Source organism: Pelophylax lessonae (genome assembly GCF_965119305.1).
Source record: "Pelophylax lessonae genome assembly, chromosome: 8".
NCBI lineage: Eukaryota > Metazoa > Chordata > Amphibia > Anura > Ranidae > Pelophylax > Pelophylax lessonae.
Window position 1 is genome coordinate 48,289,226 of NC_138775.1, and position 18,768 is coordinate 48,307,993.

Here is an 18,768-nt window from a genome sequence, read left to right on the forward strand (position 1 = left end):
TCCACATTTCCCACAATAAAATGAAGACATAAGATTACAGATAATAACAGATTGTGAACTCTGTTTCCATTCTCTCTTTAATGAATTCCCCATTTCGTATGTCACCAGTGACCAGGCAACAAGGAGGTGACATCAAATTAATGCTTCCAGCGCCTTGCAAAACATCTTTTATACAATTGATATTTATGTATTCATTATTCTCTCTGTTTTAAGCGTGTCACTTTCTTAAATGATTATTTCCTCCCTAGATCCCGGTGTCTTCGCGTCTTCCTGTAAGTTCTCGGTATGCTAGCAATTAAATTAATTGAAGAGCCAACAAGAATCCTTCTAAATCTCTCCTGGCTTGTACTTTGATTAGAGAAGATCAGTGAGTTACTGTGTGTCTATTTGCAGTCAGATTAGAGAAGTCATAAGTTACCATGCTGTTATATGAAAACTAAAAGGTCATATTCGTTGACATCAAAAAGTCATGTAAAGAGTGAGAAGGTGGATAGATTTTTGGGAACACAAAAAATAAATTTCCCTTAATAATTTTTATTCATTTGGCTATATTCTCATGCCGGTTGAGTGGCAGCATGGGCACTAAACCACATGCCGACCGCCCCACGCAGGGCGGCTTGGCTGCGCATAATCACGTAGATCTACGTGATTAAGTGCACGTGGTCTCGCCGCCCTCCCGTTGTGATTAGACACAGCGGGAGCCAGACCGCTCGATTGCTGCCGGCCTCCTGCAACCTCCGGGGAAACTGACAGGAGAGCCGCCTGCCTATGTAAACAAAGCAAACGTCTCTTCTGTCAGACAGGCACAGTGAGATCATGTGTTTCAGCTAAGCTGAAACACCGATCTCTGTGTGCCTGTCACAGAGCCCCCCCACAGTTAGCAAGCACATTTAGGCTAAATTTAACCCCTTGATCACCCCCAGTATTAACCCCTTCCCTGCCAGTGTCATTTATACAGTAACAGTGCATATTATTTAGCACTGATAACTGTATTAATGTCACTTGTCCCTAAAAAGTGACACTAATGCTGGCCATACACACACAGGATTTCAGCCATTTGCAGACTAAACGATTATTCGTAGTTCGAAAGCGAATTGGCCACTAACTGACAGAATAAACTCTTTTACATAATCGTTTTCATGATCATAATGATCATAACTGATATTTCAAAGACATGCACAAGTCAGAATATTATTTTCGTTTCAATATTACCATACACGTATAAACTTTCGTTGAAACAATAAAAGTTTTCGCTATGGATCCATCGACATTAGCTGGGCACACGATCAAAATCGTCGGTGAACTTGTGTTCACTAACGGCCCGATTTTCGAACAATCTTTCCTAAAACGACCATTTTCGGCCGAAATTCTGTGCGTGTATGGCCAGCATTAGTGTCAGATTCTTCCGCCTCAATGTTGCAGTCCTACTAAAAATCACCGATTGCCGCCATTTCTAATAAAAAATTTGCGCAAACCAATTAAAATACGCTTTGTGGGATTTTTTTTTTTCCAAAAATATGTAGCAGAATACAAATTGGCCTAAACTGATAAAAAAAATTAGATTGTTTTAATTTTTTTTTATTGGGAATGTTATATAGAAGAAAGTAAAATATATTGTGTTTTTTTTTTTCAAAATCGTTGCTCTTTTTTTGTTTATATATATAAAATCTATAAACCGCAGAGGTGATCAAATACCACCAAAAAGAAAGCTCTATTTGTGGGTACAGCATCGCATGACTGCGCAATTGTTAGTTAAAATAGTGCTGAATCACAAAAAATGGCCTGGTCATTACACTAATACAGTGATCAATGCTAAAAATATGCACTGTTACTGTATTTTTTAACACTGGCTGGTTAGGGTTAACATCAGGGGCTATCAAAGGGTTTAAATGTGTGCCTAGCTGGTGATTCAGTGCAGTGGGGGAGGTGTTTTTACAAGTGGAAGACATGGATCAGTGTTTCTGCTTTACAGGAATACAGGATCCATGCCTTCTGACTTACAGAACGGCAATGTGCCTCATTTGCATAGTCATTGCCATTCTGCCTTTGCACCCCAACGATCGGTGGGTGACAGCGGACATCAGTTCCGCGGGACTCGCTGATCAGCTCCAGCTGTGTAGAATCACAGCAGGAGTGAGCCGGTGGCAGTGCGCATCTGCGTCCAATACTCGGAAGTGCAGGATCAGGTATATATATGTGATCCTGTGCAGCGTGGCTGCCTTGTAGCAATAAATCAGCTATAGGGTGGTGCGCTAGCAGTTAAAGCCCAACTCAAGAAAACTTGAAAAATCCTCCTTGCAGTGGGACTGCACTGATTGTTTAGGTCTAGGGGCATGGAAAAGAAGATTTATCTTAAAGTGGTTGTAAACCTAAGATATAAAATATGGTCAAAGCATATCCCTCTATAGCGTGTACTTGTCTCAATCAGGAGCACTTTTGTCTGATGCTTTGTTCCTTTGTATCAGCATGAATCTTTTCTGACAAGTTTTCCTGACATCAAGAGTTTTCCTGACACCAAGAGAAAAATGGTGACAAGGGAGGGATCTCCAGCAGATTGTCAGCCTCAGCTCTGTTCCTGTGTGCTGTGTAGAGGGGGTGTGTGTCCCTTCCCTCCAATCAGCTGTCAGAGCTCTCCTCACTGAGCTCTGTAGAGTGTAATTTCAGCTCTCCACCTCTTTTTTCTGAACTCTCAGATAAGCTTTATAATTCAGCACTTTAAATGGATGTAGAGAAAAAAAAGACTGCAGATAGACAGGTAAGACTTATGTAGGAGGATTTGTTTAATCTCTGTGTATCACTTGAGGCAAATCACTTCACTGGGTATATGTAAGGGTTTACAACCACTTTACCTGCTCCTCTGTACTGCTAGACCAGTCCCCACAGTGTCTTCTCCCCTATGATCCAGTGGCCTAAGGTCTAGATGTCATCAAGACCAATGCTGAGTTCATTACCCTGGATTGGGCGCAATGACGCCAAGGCACAGTTCAACTCTGGACCATGGGAGAGCACCATTTGCCAGCGGAGCGGAGGATCTGGTAAATACCATTATTTACCCATACTAGACCTAAATGAGCAGTGAACCCTGAAGTTAGACTTTAAAGTATATCTAAGGTCAAAATGTTTTTTTAAGAAATTAGGGCATGGTAAAACTGCTATCTTTCTTTACCATTTTGAGAAATGTTCCCTTACCTTTTTTTTTCTTGTATACATAACAGGGTGTGAAAGTAGATTTCTTTATAATGAGGTAAATGTCTTTTTTGGCAGTTGTCACTGGAACAAATGTTCCCCCCTTCTGGTGCCTATTTTGTATTTTATTGCACTTTTAGTCTTGGTGACACTGGCCACCAGGAAAAGTAAATCTCCTTAATGGCAACACATGGCAATACCGGTAGCAAAGTGGACCCATTCCCATTTAACTTGAGGCAATTATATATTACTAAATTATTGCTAATGGTTAGTATCAATGGGATTGATTTGTTAACATAACATAGATTGTTCAATTACCACAGAGAAAGGTTTACTTAGCTTAGTAAATAATGCAAAACTGTGTTTAATCTCCCAATTATGTGCAAAAAAGGACCATTTTTTCTCCCTGCCACACCCCTGCCACACCATATGGTGTGCCAAAATACCCTATTTACTAAGCCTAAATTGTATCTCGTCTGTGAATACGTCTGTGAATTCCTAATAAGATAAAAAGCTGCAATAATAAATAATAATAAATTAGCTGCAGCTGGGGCATTCTCTGCCCTGCAGGTGCACTTACACAAAGGGGTTGGGTTGCCCTGGCTACAGCCGATTGTTTCCTTCTTTCATTCCTAGTAATAACCTGTTGATCCTGTCGGTTCTCTATCAATGCTGAAAATTCCTGTATTGGGCCAACAACGCTCTTTTGCTTTCATTTAATTGCATAGCGCCTCAGCGGTATTGGCACGTGGAAGCTCTTTCAGCTAATTATTTATGATCAGGACTGGGCACACTGGATGTTTCTTCTAATGGCACATGCAAAGTAATTCTAGAGGAAGCTCCAACAGTGAACACAATAGCCTGACCCCTTCAGTTTCTGTGATCCTCCTTGCCTTACTTTATTGAGTATCACTAAAAGGAATTACATTGGGCTAGCTTATTGTATCCACCCGCTGTCCATAATAAAGCCTGGCACATATTAACAGTTCTTTTTACGTTCAACCTGCAGGGTTGACAGCTCTGGTCGGAGCCACTGTACCAGAACACTCTGATCAGGGCTCTCAGCCATTGGCTGAGAGCACTGATTGGGAGCCAGTCGGCTGCAGGTTTTCCAGCCTGCTCCTCCTGGACAAACGGCCTGCTTCTGTCGGACTGACAATCACTTAACACGGGCCCAATGTCGGCCGGTTTTTATTGAACAGGCCAAAGTCTCCCGACATTCAGCCTATGTGTACAGGGCTTAAGACTCACAGTACACAGAGGGTTTCCATCAATAAACTCATTTGAAAAAAAAAGGCTCACTAAATACCTTTTTATTAGGAATATTGATATTGAGATGTGAACAGTCTCTATCCAGTAAATCAAACCAGTTGTGTTTTTACCAAGACCCAGAGAATACAAATCCTCATTAGACTTGCCATGAAAGGCTGAATCTGACTGGTGACTCTAAAGAAGCAATTCTAGTCAGAGGCGTAACTAGAACCTTCAGGGCCCTGGTGCAAGAAACCATGAAGGGCCCCCTGGACCCCTGGCTGGGGCCCTTTCCTTAAAGCCTGGGGTTCTTTCCACTGATCCTGGGGCCCTTTACTCTCGTTGCAGGGCCCTTTATTAGGGTCCTGCAGAGGGACCCTTTCATAAGTTCTGCAGTGGGCCCTCTTCCTGCCATTTTGGGGCCTCCCCACGGTGGTGGAACGCCAGAGCCTGGTAGCAAGTGCGACCTTTGTGATCCTGGAAGTTCACCCACTGGTGTCAGTAATTTTTATGTTTTGGTATTTTAATTGTATTATTGTTTATCATTTTATTTTATTTTTTTACAGTGTCACTGACTATGACTATGTCCATTCAGAAATGGAAGGACCTGGTAAATTACGTATTTACCGACCCCTTCCTGGTTCTCTATTGTGACACAACCCCTGCAGCAGCTGGCAGGAGAGGGAAGGTAACACAGTAGTGGGGGGGACCAGGGGAGCAGACAGGGGCCCAGAGACAGCAGAACACAAGTGAACTGGATAGGAGGAGAGGCGGGGGCAGCATACAGAGGAACCAGTCTCCTCCATTTTCCTCCTGCAGCTACAGGAAGAAAAAGGAGGTTATCATTCAGGGCATGTCTACTGCGTAGATATTTATAAAAATCTTTGTGGCTGATTTGTGATTTGGACTGTAGTATAGGGAAGGCGCAGAGTCCATCATCATCATATAGATCTCCAATCATATTGATCCCAGCTTCCACCCAAGAGTCTATCCTTCAAGACATAGTAGGTTTAGTGCTGTCAGTGGCAGTAGCTTGAGGATTGGTTTCGATATACCATGGTGGCTTGGATTATGGATTTCCATGTTCTCATGGTGGCATTAATCGTGTCAAGATAGTATTTTGAGGGGGGGGGGGAGTTAATTGGAGCCAGAGAGCTGCTAGTAGTTGCTTGGGTGGGAAGTCAATTACCGTTTGCTCTATTTGTAGCCATAAATGTTGCTGTGATGATGTCCACCATCTTCTTGCTTAATCCAGAAGAAAAGCTTTATAGTACCTTTTGATTTCTGGAGCACTGAGACCAGCTATGCTAGTGGGGGCATATAGAGTAGCTTGGGGAACTCTAGGGTGTTTACCATTCCATGTGAAAGAATTGATTATCCTTCAAAGGTTGGACAATTGATCCTGCTGAAAGATCATTGGGATGGATCGGAACAAGAATAGAATGTGAGACATGAGAAACATTGTAGCTAGTGCAATTTTTCCAGCCCAGGATGCTTTGACATTGCGAGGACCAAGGGATAGATATTGCAGTTTCTTGATTACCCTTTCAAGGTTGATCTTTATTTGACTAGTTGATGGAACCGTCAAGTGGATGCAAAGATATGTTAATCAGGAAGCTGGGGCCCAGCTGCTAAAATTTATTTATTGGGAGTCAGTGGGAAAAATGTCTCTTACATTGGTGGCCATTGGGAACAATGCCACATTTACAGACAGCTAAAATGATCCTTGGCATCCTGCAGGTGACTTCACTAATTGGCATTGGCCACTGGAGGTATGCAGGTACTATTAAATGGGAAGTCAATTAGCCACTGCTCCAGAAACTCCTAGCAACCTCTAGAAGAACCCTAATGTTCCATGTGCAGAAACTTGGTTGAGAAAGACTATTTAAAGAGACACTGGCACCTTGCCCATTCAGGATAAAGTGGTAATGTCTGTGCAAAGGGGCTCCCAGGCCCAATAATACTCACCTTCCAGCCCTCGGCTGCTGTTTAGGTCCATAAAGGGATCTCTTAGTTGGTCTTTTTAATCTGACCTCTGCTCTTTCATAGAATATGCCATACCAAAATCTCCCAAAGTGAGTATTCAACCTAGCGCCTGCTAGTGATGGGTCAAACTGCCCTGGGGTCAGTTTGAGTTCGGGTCAGATCTGAAAACTTCAAAGAAGTTTTGGATACATTGAAATCAATGGGAGCTGAATCTGTCGAATTAAAAATTTCCATTTCCTGGGGGGGGGGGGGGTAAGAAAAATAGCACTGGGGTAGGGGCACTACATATACCAATGCACAGTTTTTAGTTTTTTTTTAAAAACAAAGTGAAACCTTAAAAATGCCCTTTTCCTTTAAGTAATGTGTGGTGCCCCTAGCCTACCTGTGAAGGGACACAATCCTGTGTGTAATGCAGAAAGCACTGCAGTGGCACTGACATCTATAAAAAAAAGATGGGTTTGAAAAATATTGCAGATGCAGCCATGGCCTTGGTGCAACTTTATTCAGCTTGTAAAAGTAATCCGGGCAGCTTTACAGACATCTGATAACTTTGAGGTGGCCCCCAACCCCAGGGTTAGAGATCAGCTTGGGTGCTGTGCTGATTGCTCCCTTTGCCCCTTCTTAGGCCAATTCATTTAGGCAATTTCATTACTGATAACATCTTTTTTTTTCTGGAGTTTACTCTTTTTTTTAATCATACTTTGCACAATTTAAAACAGTTCACTAATGTAAAATAAATAAATAAAAACATAATTTCTAAATTTGCTATGAAAGCCAGCATATCAAATGAGGATTTTAAAGAAAGTGGCACACATCTCGTTAGACCGTTCTTGGCTCTGCTGCTTCTTATGTAGTTATTACACTTGTTCATTCTTGATTGGCAGTGCAGAATTAATTGGATTTCAGATTGGAATCTGATTGGCCCAGCCTCATTAAATCATCTTTTTCTAAGTCCACGGTCTTGAGCGATTTATTTATGATAAATAAGTGGTAGTATATGTTCAGAAACAATCACGTCTCTCTTTGATTTATAGCAGAATGCAAATCAGATGGAAGCTGTTTAGTTAAAGAATATAGGTTCACATTAAATTCTCTAGCTCAAATAGTTGTCAGAAATATATGCAAATTCTAAGCCCCGTTTCCAACACAGCAGATCTTATACGCATGTAATTATAAAGCAAAATAAACTGACTCATCATTTTTCCCTGTGCTTTTCAGCTGTGAGAAGGATGCCAATTAAAATTAATTAGCTAAATACATGTTTTTGGGATCTTTTGGATTAAAGGGCAACTCTAATCAAAAATGAGAAAAAAAGTTATGGCTGATCAGATGCTAATACATCAGCTTTTCTGTAAATCTGTTTTATCAAGGTCCTTCTCTACTGTGATGAAAGACTTCATCTGGTGAGTTTGCTTTTTTTCTAGTGTGTTGGGGCAGTAGGCTCTCAACCCTGCCTCCTGAAAAATGGTGACCTTTTTCCTTAAAAGCTTAGGATGCCCCAACTTTTGTTTCACTCCATGACTGTTACACTCTCATCACCAAGCACACTAAATTAATCATTTCAGCTGTAGGAAAAATAATCTGCAGACATATTTATTTTTCAATCATAAGTAAGGATTATTATTTCTGCTGGAAGAAGAATTAATTAGTGAAATATAAAAAAATTGAAGAAAATTGGCAACCAATCGACCTCCTCCATCAACAGGAAGCCCATGATTGAAGGGAAAAAACTGCCTCCCTGCTTATTGAGGGGCCTTCCGGTACCTGACCTGATCCAGTAATCATACTTCCTCATTCCTCATTAAAGGATGGAACTCTCACCACATAAATAAAAGTGCCCTTTAAAGAGAGACCTTTATTGGATCCCTCTGGGTAGTATGAGATCACCCAAGGGAAGGGGACCCATTCTGAATTTTATCATGAGCTTCCTGTTGGATAGGCCCATTGCAACATCTGTCCTGGGGACACAACAGAAAGTGATGGGATCCCTCCAGATTGAGGTAAATCCCTTCTTATATAGTCACTGAACCACGTGTCTCCATAGGAAGACTTCACCACTCTACATGATTTGCTATTGAAAGTATCTCACTAAAAATGACATTTTTGTTGCAGGGGACACCTGAAATCTGACTTGTATCTTAGTGGAGCCAATCACACAAGCAGGAAATTATGTATCTGGGGTCCTTCTGTACACATTCTCTGTACAGAACACCTCCGGGTTGTCATATTGGATTTTCAGAAAACGACAGAGCTTCAGATTGAAAAGGAAATAACATAATAGCATTGCATTACAATATGACTTGTGTCGCTATTGTATATGTTATATTATTATTTTCTTTGTTTGTTTGTTTTTTCCCCACAAAAGAGGAGTTACCCTTTATATAGTAAATACCTGGTTGATCCTGTCATTTCCATCTTTCACATCCTTTTTAGGATTTGCAATGCTATCCCAGCCAATCCTTTATTTTCAGAGTTGCCACTCTTAGTGTGCATGCTCCAGTTTTCCCCTGGGAGGAAGGCCTTCTCTGCTCTGAGCCCAAGTGTTATAAGAAAGAAAACATCCCTGGCATCCCTTTTAGATATGCATGTTCCTTCGTGCTGACCAATGGGTATTGCAGACATTATCTATGCCTTTTGTTTCAGAAGCAGGTCTGATAGAGTCAAGGTAGATCAAGCAACCAATCATCAGATTACACAGCTAAAGTCTGCACAATCCAGCGGCCAACAGGAAGGAACATGTCTAACGGGATGCCAGAGAGGTTCTTTCACATCAGGTTCAGAGCTTGGTCATACGCTAAAACTAATCTCTGCTCCAATATTGTGCAGTAACAGTGCAGAGGTACATGGGCTATATCACATAAGTGCTAAGATAAGAGGCAAAACTGTATTTTTACCCCGGTGAAATTATGTGATTTATTGCCAGTTAGTGTTAAGATATTATTTAACCAGTTGCCGACCACCCGCCATACTTTTACTGCGGCAAGGTGGCTTGCTTGCGCAAATCAACGTACCTGTATGTCGCTCGTGCCCGCAGGTAGGGGGCGGGCGTAGGCCCCCGCCTATCCGGCAGTGATCTGATTAGTTCCAGAACCGATCACTCGTCAATGATTTCTGGCCTGGATCTGCTAATCGGTTCTGGCGAAACACAGAACGTCCTGTTCCTGGGAAATTTAAACACAGGCACAGAAAATAATGCAATCTCCCCTCCTGTTTTACCTGTGAGTGACACTAGGTACCTATAAATTTATTGGCCAAAATGTCCAAAGTGTCCAAACAGAGGTACATTAGTGAAGAGTACGGATGGGCTTTGTGTTCGAGTCGAACCTAAGTTCGAATCGAACACAGCCAGTTCGCCGAATGGCAAACAAATGGGCTTCTTCACGGGAACTTCGAGTTCCCGCATTCATCATGCACTGTGCACTGGCAGTGCATTATGTGATTGGCTAAAGCATGGACTCTGCCCTCCATGCTTTGGCCAATCAAACAATCTGTGCCATGATTGGCCAAAGGCAGGTGCCATTAGCCAATCATGGCTCGGGGGTGGCTGTTAAACTCACTACACTCTCCCTAAAGGAATTACACTTATAAATCACCTGCTGGTCAAGGGGTTTGAACCCACAGCCTCTCAATTGCAAGCCTGGTATTATACCACTTACGCCACCGTCAAGCCTGCGTAGGCTGAACACACTCTCCCTGCCTAACTAACTAACTTCTTTTTTTTTTTTTTTCCAACAAACTTCTATCTCTAGAAGTTATATAGATTATAATTATAAGTTGGTGGAAGCTGGGAGGTCTAATGGTGGGCATACCACACACTTTCTGGCCGAGATTTCTTCATCCACATTGACCAATGTGAATGGAAGAATCTGTTAGGTTCTCTTTTTTCGTTCAGCCCACAGGCTGAATGAAAAAAAAAGAACTTTACAATATATGCCCAACAAGGACCAGTAGCGTAGCTGACCATAGAGCTGATCAGAAACTAGAACGGCTCCAATCGTCTCAATGGTCTAAGATACCAGAAGCTACGAGCATTTTATCACTTCAGCTTTGCCAAATATAAACAGAGACATTTTTTAATTGGGAAAGCATCTTATCACACTGATCTTGGTGTGGCCAGATGCTTTAAGGGCAGAGGAGAGATCTAGAGTCCAATAGACCCCATTTTTTTTAAAAAAAAGAGTACCTGTCACTACTTATTGCTATCATAGGAGATATTTACATTCCCTGGGATAACAATAAAAATGATTAAAAAAAAAAAAAAAAGAAAGGGAAGATTCCAAAATAAAATAAAAAATAAAAATAAAGAATAATAAAAATAATAAAGCACCCCTGTTCCCCTATGTTTGCGCATGTCATATGTAAACAGCAATTGCACCATATGAGGCATCACCACAAACAACAGATCGAGGGCAGTAACTCTAGCAGTAGAGCTCCTCTGTAAATCTAAAATGGTAACCTGTAAAGGCTTTTAAATGCTTTTAAAAATGTGCGTAGCTTGTCGCTGCTTCAAGGGTGTGCGCAATTTTAAAGCATTTCCTGTTTGGTATCTATAGATAAGATCATCCTTTATATTTTACCAATTTGTAACCATTTGTGCATTCAATTTCAAAAAGGTTTTTTTTTCCCCAAAAAATTGTGTTTGGAAAATCTCTGCGCAAATCCTGTGTGACAAAAAAAAAAATTGAAATACCCACCATTTTATTCTGTAGGGCCTATGCTTTAAATAAATAAATATATATATATATATATATATATATATATATATATATATATATATAATTTTTAGGGGTTAAAAGTAATTTTCTAGTAAAACATTTTTTGTAAACAAAAAGTGTCAGAAAAGGCTTGGTTTTTAAGTGGTTAGAAGATTGGGTGATGTGTGGCATAAGGTTCTAATATTGGGCATAAAATGCCAGGACAGTTCAAACACCCCCCAAATGAGCCCTTTTTTGGAAAGTAGACACCCCAAGCTATCTGCTGAGAGGCATGTTAGGTCCATGGAATATTTTATATTTTGCCACAAGTTTCGGAAACTGCTTTTTTTTTTTTTTTTACACAAAGTTGTCACTAAATGATATATTGCTCACACATGTGATGGGTATATGTGGAAGAACACCCCAAAATACTTTCTGCTGCTTCTCCTGAGTACAGGGATACCACATTTATGAGACTCTTTGGGAGACTAGCCATGTATAGGACCCTGAAAACCAATCACCGCCTTCAGGCTTTCTAAGGGCATAAATTGCTCATTTTACTTCCCCACTATCTATTACAGTTTTGGAGGCCCTGAAATGTCAAGATAGCATAAAACCCCCCAAATGACCCCATTTTGGAAAGTAAACAATTCAAGCTATTTGTTGAGAGGCAGGTTGAGTACACAGAATATTTTATATTTTGCCACAAGTTTTGGGAAAATGACAATTCTTTTTTTTTTTTTTTTTTTTTTACAGAAAGGTGTCACTTAAATGATATATTGCTCAAACATACCATGGGTATATGTGGAAATACACCCCAAAATACATTCTGAAGCTTCTCCTGAGTATGGGGATACCACATGTGTGAGACTTTTTCATCTAGCTGTGTACAGGACCCCGAAAACCAACCACCGCCTTCAGACATTCTAAGGGTGTAAATTGTTGATTTCACTCTTTACTACCTATCACAGTTTCAGAGGCCATGAAATGCCAAAATAGCACAACCCCCCCCCCATATGACCCCTTTTCAAAAAGTAGACACCCCTAGGTATTTACTAAGAGCCATGGTGAGTATTTTGCGAAACTGTGATAGGTAGTGAGGAGTAAAATCAACAATTTATGCCCTTAGAAAGCATGAAGGCAGTGATTGGTTTTTGGGGTCCTATACTGCCAAAAAGACTCACATATGTAGTATCCCCGTACTCAGGAAAGGCAGCAGAACGCATTTTGGGGTTTAATTTCACATATACACATGGCATGTTTAAACAATATATCATTTCAATGCCAAGTTTGTGTAAAAAATGTATATATATTTTTGTCATTATTCAAACACTTGTGACAAAAAAATTAATATTCAATGGGCTCAACATGCCTCTCAGCAAATAGCTTGGGGTGTCTACTTTCCAAAAAGGGGTAATTTGGGAGGTTCTATGCTATCTTGACATTTCAGGGCCTCCAAAACTGTGATAGGTAATGGGGAAGTAAAATGAACAATTTACGCCCTTATAAAGCCTGAAGGCAGTGATTGGTTTTCGTGGCCCTAGATTTGTAGAAGCTATAACTTTTGGGAAAACCAATAAATATATGCTGAGATTTTTTTTTTCTAAGACATGTAGCAAAATTCATTTTGGCCTAAATGTATGACCAAAATTGAGTTTATTGGGTATTTTTTATAAGAAAAAGTAGAAAATGTATTTTTCTCAAATATTTTCGGTCTTTTATAATTTATATCACAAAAAATAGAAATCCCAGTGGTGATTAAATACCAACAAAAGAAAGTTCTATTTGTGGGAAAAAAAGGACATACATTTCATTTCGGTACACCTTGCATGACTGCGCAATTACCAGTTAAATTCACGCAGTGCCAAATTGCAAAAAATTGCCTGGTCATTAAGGGGTAAAACCTTCCAGTCCTTAAGTAGTTAATGCTCCTAATGGGTTTACATATACTTTGCTTTTCAGTTGGTATTTAAGGAATGATGGAAATTTTTATCATAAACAGGACTACAGGTCACCAGTACAGACGACACTGATTATGCATAGAATTGTGAAAAAGGCCTTTAACAAATATATGAGAATAACTTTTGATGTTTCCCGAAGGTCTTTTCTAACTGTATATGATTAAACCAAATATAAAAAAAAAATAATAAGAATGCTTCTGTTTTGAAAAATATCTTTCCTTGTATAACATATCTTTAGAATGAAAGATGCAATTTGTCTCGGTGGAATCATTATCCATATGTGCAGTGAGGATCCCGGGTTGACTGTGACTGTCAAACTTGTTGTTTATTTCTTAATATCCAGAGAAAAACGATTTTAAGCCTTAATATTTTAAACGGTACACGGCAGATGTTACATATACGTATATTTCTAGGGGAACTTGCTACATAATGTTTGTTTCTAACTGGTTTTATTCCAAATGGTTTGATAAACAAGGAGTAGATTTAAAGTCTAAGTTTATAGATTTTATGTTTTCTATGGTTTTCTCATGTATATTTCAATATCTTGCTTCCTTCTTTTCATGCTTCTTGACTTGTAGCATTCTTTTAGTCTCTCCTGTATCTCAAATTTAGTTGCCATTAGTGAGCTCCACACTTGGGACTATCTATGACAGGGGTGTAAAAATAAAACGGAAATAGTGGGGAACTGTGTTTAATCAATCTGCAAAGGGCCACATTATGTCTAATGGGAGCCACCTCTACCTGACATTCTGGTAACTATCTTTTTAGTAACAACTGCAAGTTACAATATTTTTCTCTTGAGAACAACTTCACAAATCATTTTGTGAAGTCTCCATCTGCAAAAATGCATTAGAATTTGTAACATTTATCCAATGGAACACAGCCCGGGGCCTTAATCAAAATAAAGTGGACATAGCAGCAGATATACAGTATCTCACAAAAGTGAGTACACCCCTCACATTTTTGTAAATGTTTTATTATATCTTTTCATGTGACAACACTGAAGAAATGACACTTTGCTACAACTTAAAGTAGTGAGTGCACTACTAGTGGTGAACTCCAGGTCACAGGAGTGGAAGAGGGCTCCAGTGGCAACCTGTGAAGCTCTGGCAAACTCCAGGGTTAAGGCAGTGCTGGAAAATAATGGTGGCCACACAAAATATTGACACTTTGGGACCAATTTGGACATTTTAACTTAGCGGTGTACTCACTTTTGTTGCCAGCAGTTTAGACATTAATGGCTGTGTATTGAGTTGTTTTGAGGGGACAGTAAATTTACACTGTTATATAAGCTGTGCACTCACTACTTTACATTGTAGCAAGTGTAATTTCTTCAGTGTTGTCACATGAAAAGATATAATAAAATATTTACAAAAATGTGAGGGGTGTACTCACTTTTGTGAAATACTGAATATGTTCCAATCAGGGGTCGGTCTCGAAGACCAGTTGCGATAGCAGTAGTGGGACTTCCACCAACCTGCGGGATAGGTACACAGACAGTAAGAGAGGAAAGGGTCCTCAAGAGTTTCATCACAGAGGAGAAAGATTGGTTCCAAAATGAAAAATTCTATTTATTTAAGCATGCAAATATTAAGAAATACCACCTCCACCATAGCCATAATTAAAAAAATGACAACGCTGTCACCACAGACAGGCAGCTGCTCCATACACACCTTCATACATGCACCTACATCTGAATTGAAATAATAAATAGTAACAAATAGGGCAGTTCTGTGTTTGGAAATGGACAATATTCTCGCAGGCCACAGCAGCAATTCTGCTTTAAAGGACAGGGGAAAGTCAATCCAATAGAGCCAGAGCCATGCACACGTGTTAATGTAGTCAGATGGGTGTTCGGAGTGAATACATGTTCCAATCCCTTACATGATGCACAGAGGTGAATTAGTCCCTCAATCAGTCAGCAAACAGTTCCGTGCTTGTAAGGAATGTGAGTCTTCCGCTCAAAGTGAAGCAGCACATGGGATAATCTGGAGCAGGTGAGTAGTGGATGATTGCAGGTATGGGTGGTGTGCAAGTCTGGATATATAAGAGATGCTGAACGGGGATGGGAAGCAAGTGGATGTTTAGCTAAAATCTGTTTACAGAAATCTCACCACTTACCGGTATGTTTCTTGACCGCATCCAGTTGATCCAGGGGCAACCAGGACTCATGCACATCTATTGCCACGTCCACACTCCTTCACAGATAGCCGATTGTAAACAGATGGAAGGCCGATCTGGTGGTTCCTGTCTATGCCAGTGCATCACAGATGTGATGACGTATTTCTGACGCATTTCACTTGTCACACTAGCTTCTTCAGGTATAGGTACACAGGCAGTCACCCCGGTGAATGACACGGGCTCACCTGAGGTGCGGGGTCTAAGTTCTAACCGGTGTCCACCAGAGCTCCTGATGGTGGAGAATAATTTAGCTGTGTGTTTGTACCAGGTCGCGGTCCTCAGGATCTTCCCACCAGGAGGTGAGGTCCAGAAGTGGATAAGCAGATAAGGATCACACAGAAGCATAGTCAGTAAACAAGCCAAAGGTCAGTAACAAGTAGTAGTAGGTTGGGATCAGTTAGAAACTAGTCGAGGAACAAGCCAAGGACCGGTGACGAGTGGTAGCAAAGATAGGGATGGCAGCAGGGAAGACAGAGCAAGATTTTGGCTGGAGAGAGTACAATAATTTGGCAAACAGAAAGTGCAGATACATGGCTTAAATCAGAAAGTTCATGGGAGGAACAAAGAGTTCATGGTTCAGCTGAAGTCAAGGCAGAAGGCAGGAATCTCAGTTAGCTCAGCAAGAAGAGTCATTGCCAGACACAGCAGAAGTTCAAGTTCAGGCCCTGACAATATGTTTTCTTATTGAGGCCTAAACTCTTTCAATCAACAATAACTATTGTTAATCCTTATGCTGCTTGATTTAGTATTTAGTAATAGTTGGGATGGTGTATTTTATGTAAACTTTTTTTTACATTTCTTCAGTTGCTTCTTGGTTTCTGTCCTAGGCCAAACAATGTCATACAGTCCATGAGTCCTCATGAACAATCAAGAGTGCTGAAGTGCAAGAAGCATTCTGAGACCAGGAGAGAGCAGAGTGAGAAGGAGAATAACTGCAAGTCTTTTCCTTCTGTTCACACAGTCAAGGGAACACTTCTTGGACACAGTCCAATGAAAATTACCTTATATGTAATTTGTATATAAGAAGGTGGACACACAGGTGAGAGATGATTGTTATCAGTGTATGTACAGCCACTTATTTTATTGATGTTTTATCTCTGCATTGTTAAAAGATTAGACATGTTATGTATGTTTATCCCCTTTTTTCTTCAATACCAGTGCTTAGGGCTTTTTTTCAGCGGGAATGCAGGGAAACAAAGTTCCGGCATCTCCAGCACTGAATGTATCTAATGCCAAGGGGTACTGGGGTGTGCTGGAGGGTCTGATGATGCTGGCTGCTAAAGGATCTATTGTTGCTTGGGGGGATATATTGTTGAAGGAGGGGGCAACTTGTTGCTAGGAGGGATCTACTGTTGGGGGAAGGGTCTATTGTTGCTGGCTGCTGGAGGGTCTACTAGCTGTTGGGAGATCTATTGATGCTTGTGGGACTCCATTGTTACTGGGATGGATCTGTTGTTGTTAGGGGGTATTTTGTTGCAGGGGGGTCTATTTTTGATGGAGGATCTATTGTTGTTTGAGGGCTATTGTTGGTGGCTCCAGGGGATCCACAGTATTTTACAGCTTTTTATATTTTCCTTAACAAGTTCCATACAAATTACTTAGCACCACAAAATGAAACTTAGTTAATACTTGTTGATCTTGCAATAAATGCAGAGTAATTGTTACTTCTTGTGAGCTGCACCAAAGAATACCTTCCTTCCTAGCTATCCAACATGTTTGTGCATTTGTGAGGTCAGGCACTGATGTTGAACGAGAAGGCCTGGCTCGCAGTTCTTCCGCTCTTATTCATCCCAAGGGTGTTCTATTGGGTTGAGGCCAGGACTCTGTGCAGGCCAGTCAAGTTCTTCCACCCCAAACTCACTCGTCCATGTCTTTATGGACCAAACTGTTCCCACAAAGTTGGGAGCATGAAATTGTCCAAAATGTCTTGGTATGCTGACGCCTTAATAGTTCCCTTCACTGGAACTAAGGGGCCAAGTCCAACCCCTGAAACACAACCCCACACCATAATTCCCCCTCCACCAAATGATTTGGACCAGTGGACAAAGGGGGTTACATCCTCAACCACTACCTTAGAAGAAGGCATGACAGCTCTGTGACAGTGGGACATTATCCCCGATCAAGCCTTTCAGCCAAAGAAGCTGCCATCCTAGCCTCTGATCTTCACCTGTCATGATGCTGCACATGGGATCAGTTTTGACACCAGCCATTGGATGGTTTGACAGTTTGGTTGAGAGCACAACCAATGTGACAGTTACATTCCTTGCTGAGATGTAACTGTTTTTTGAAACTTTGATTGAGGTTTAGTTAAGCATGAATATAGTCTCCTCTTGAATGTACAGTTCAATGTTTAGCGCCAGCTTACAAAAAAGACGTTCTGAAACTGGAGAGAGTACAAATTGCAGAAAAAATTGCAGAAAAAGTTTTATAAAATGTATTTTAAATGCTACTAGTGTAAGAAATATTGCCTCTTGTAATCCCTTCCACATCAACAGAGAGAAAGAGAGGGGCAGATTCCGAGCCAATCAACATGCACATGTGTTAATCAGGAATATGCAAATAACAGGAAACTGTATGATTAAATATTCTATTACTCCTTGGCTGTCCAATCACAGACAGGGGGTGAGGATTTGAACAATCTGTCAAGTCATCATCAAGTCAAGTCAGCATCCTGGATCTCCTGTCTAGCAAATCTTAGAACTGGCTGGTGACAAGGATCTGACAGTGTAAAACAGCGAAAAGGAAACTCATAACTCATAGCTAATCAAATTCCTTCTTTTCTCTTCTGAAAAAAAAAATATATATATATATTGGTCTCTGTGGACAGGTTCTTCATTTTCATACAGAATACAGTTTCCTTCTCTCAATTTTTAAAAAAGGACCGGTTTTTATTATAAAATGGATAACCTCTTAAAGAACAAAGGTCCTTTGTGTCTCCCATTTTCCACTTATACATGTTATTTGCCTGATTAGTATGTATTGTGGCTTAAAAGAAATGGAAAATAACCCCTATGTATAAATACAGTTTGGTTTCCTTTTATTTCCTGAAAACATATTCCTTTGCCGAGCATGAGATAACATCTACTTTGCCAAGCTGGATTTGTCTGCCCGTTACAAGTGATTTTAAGGACTGCCTTCTGGGGGTTCCAGCTATTCCTACCCCCTTCTTCCCTTCGGGGAATTCGGGTTGCAAGCAGTTTTTCAACCACCTGTGACATTCAGAGAATTTTTCTTTTGGGTCCAACATCGAGCATTTCCACACGGCATTCCAGGTTGGCGCCTTTCGGCATATTGATCTCCTGTTTTTTAGCCTTTACAGGCAGGCAAGTTTCTCCATTCTTTACAGTGAACATACCACCTCCTGCGGGCACCCCATAAGAAGGAGTTTGGTGTTCCTCTCCGAAACGCATCGGGTGAACACCCGCGGTTTATATGTGGTGCATTTTCACTGTGCATATTATGTCTGTACAACTTGCCAATTATTTTAACCATTTTCTGTGTATTTATAT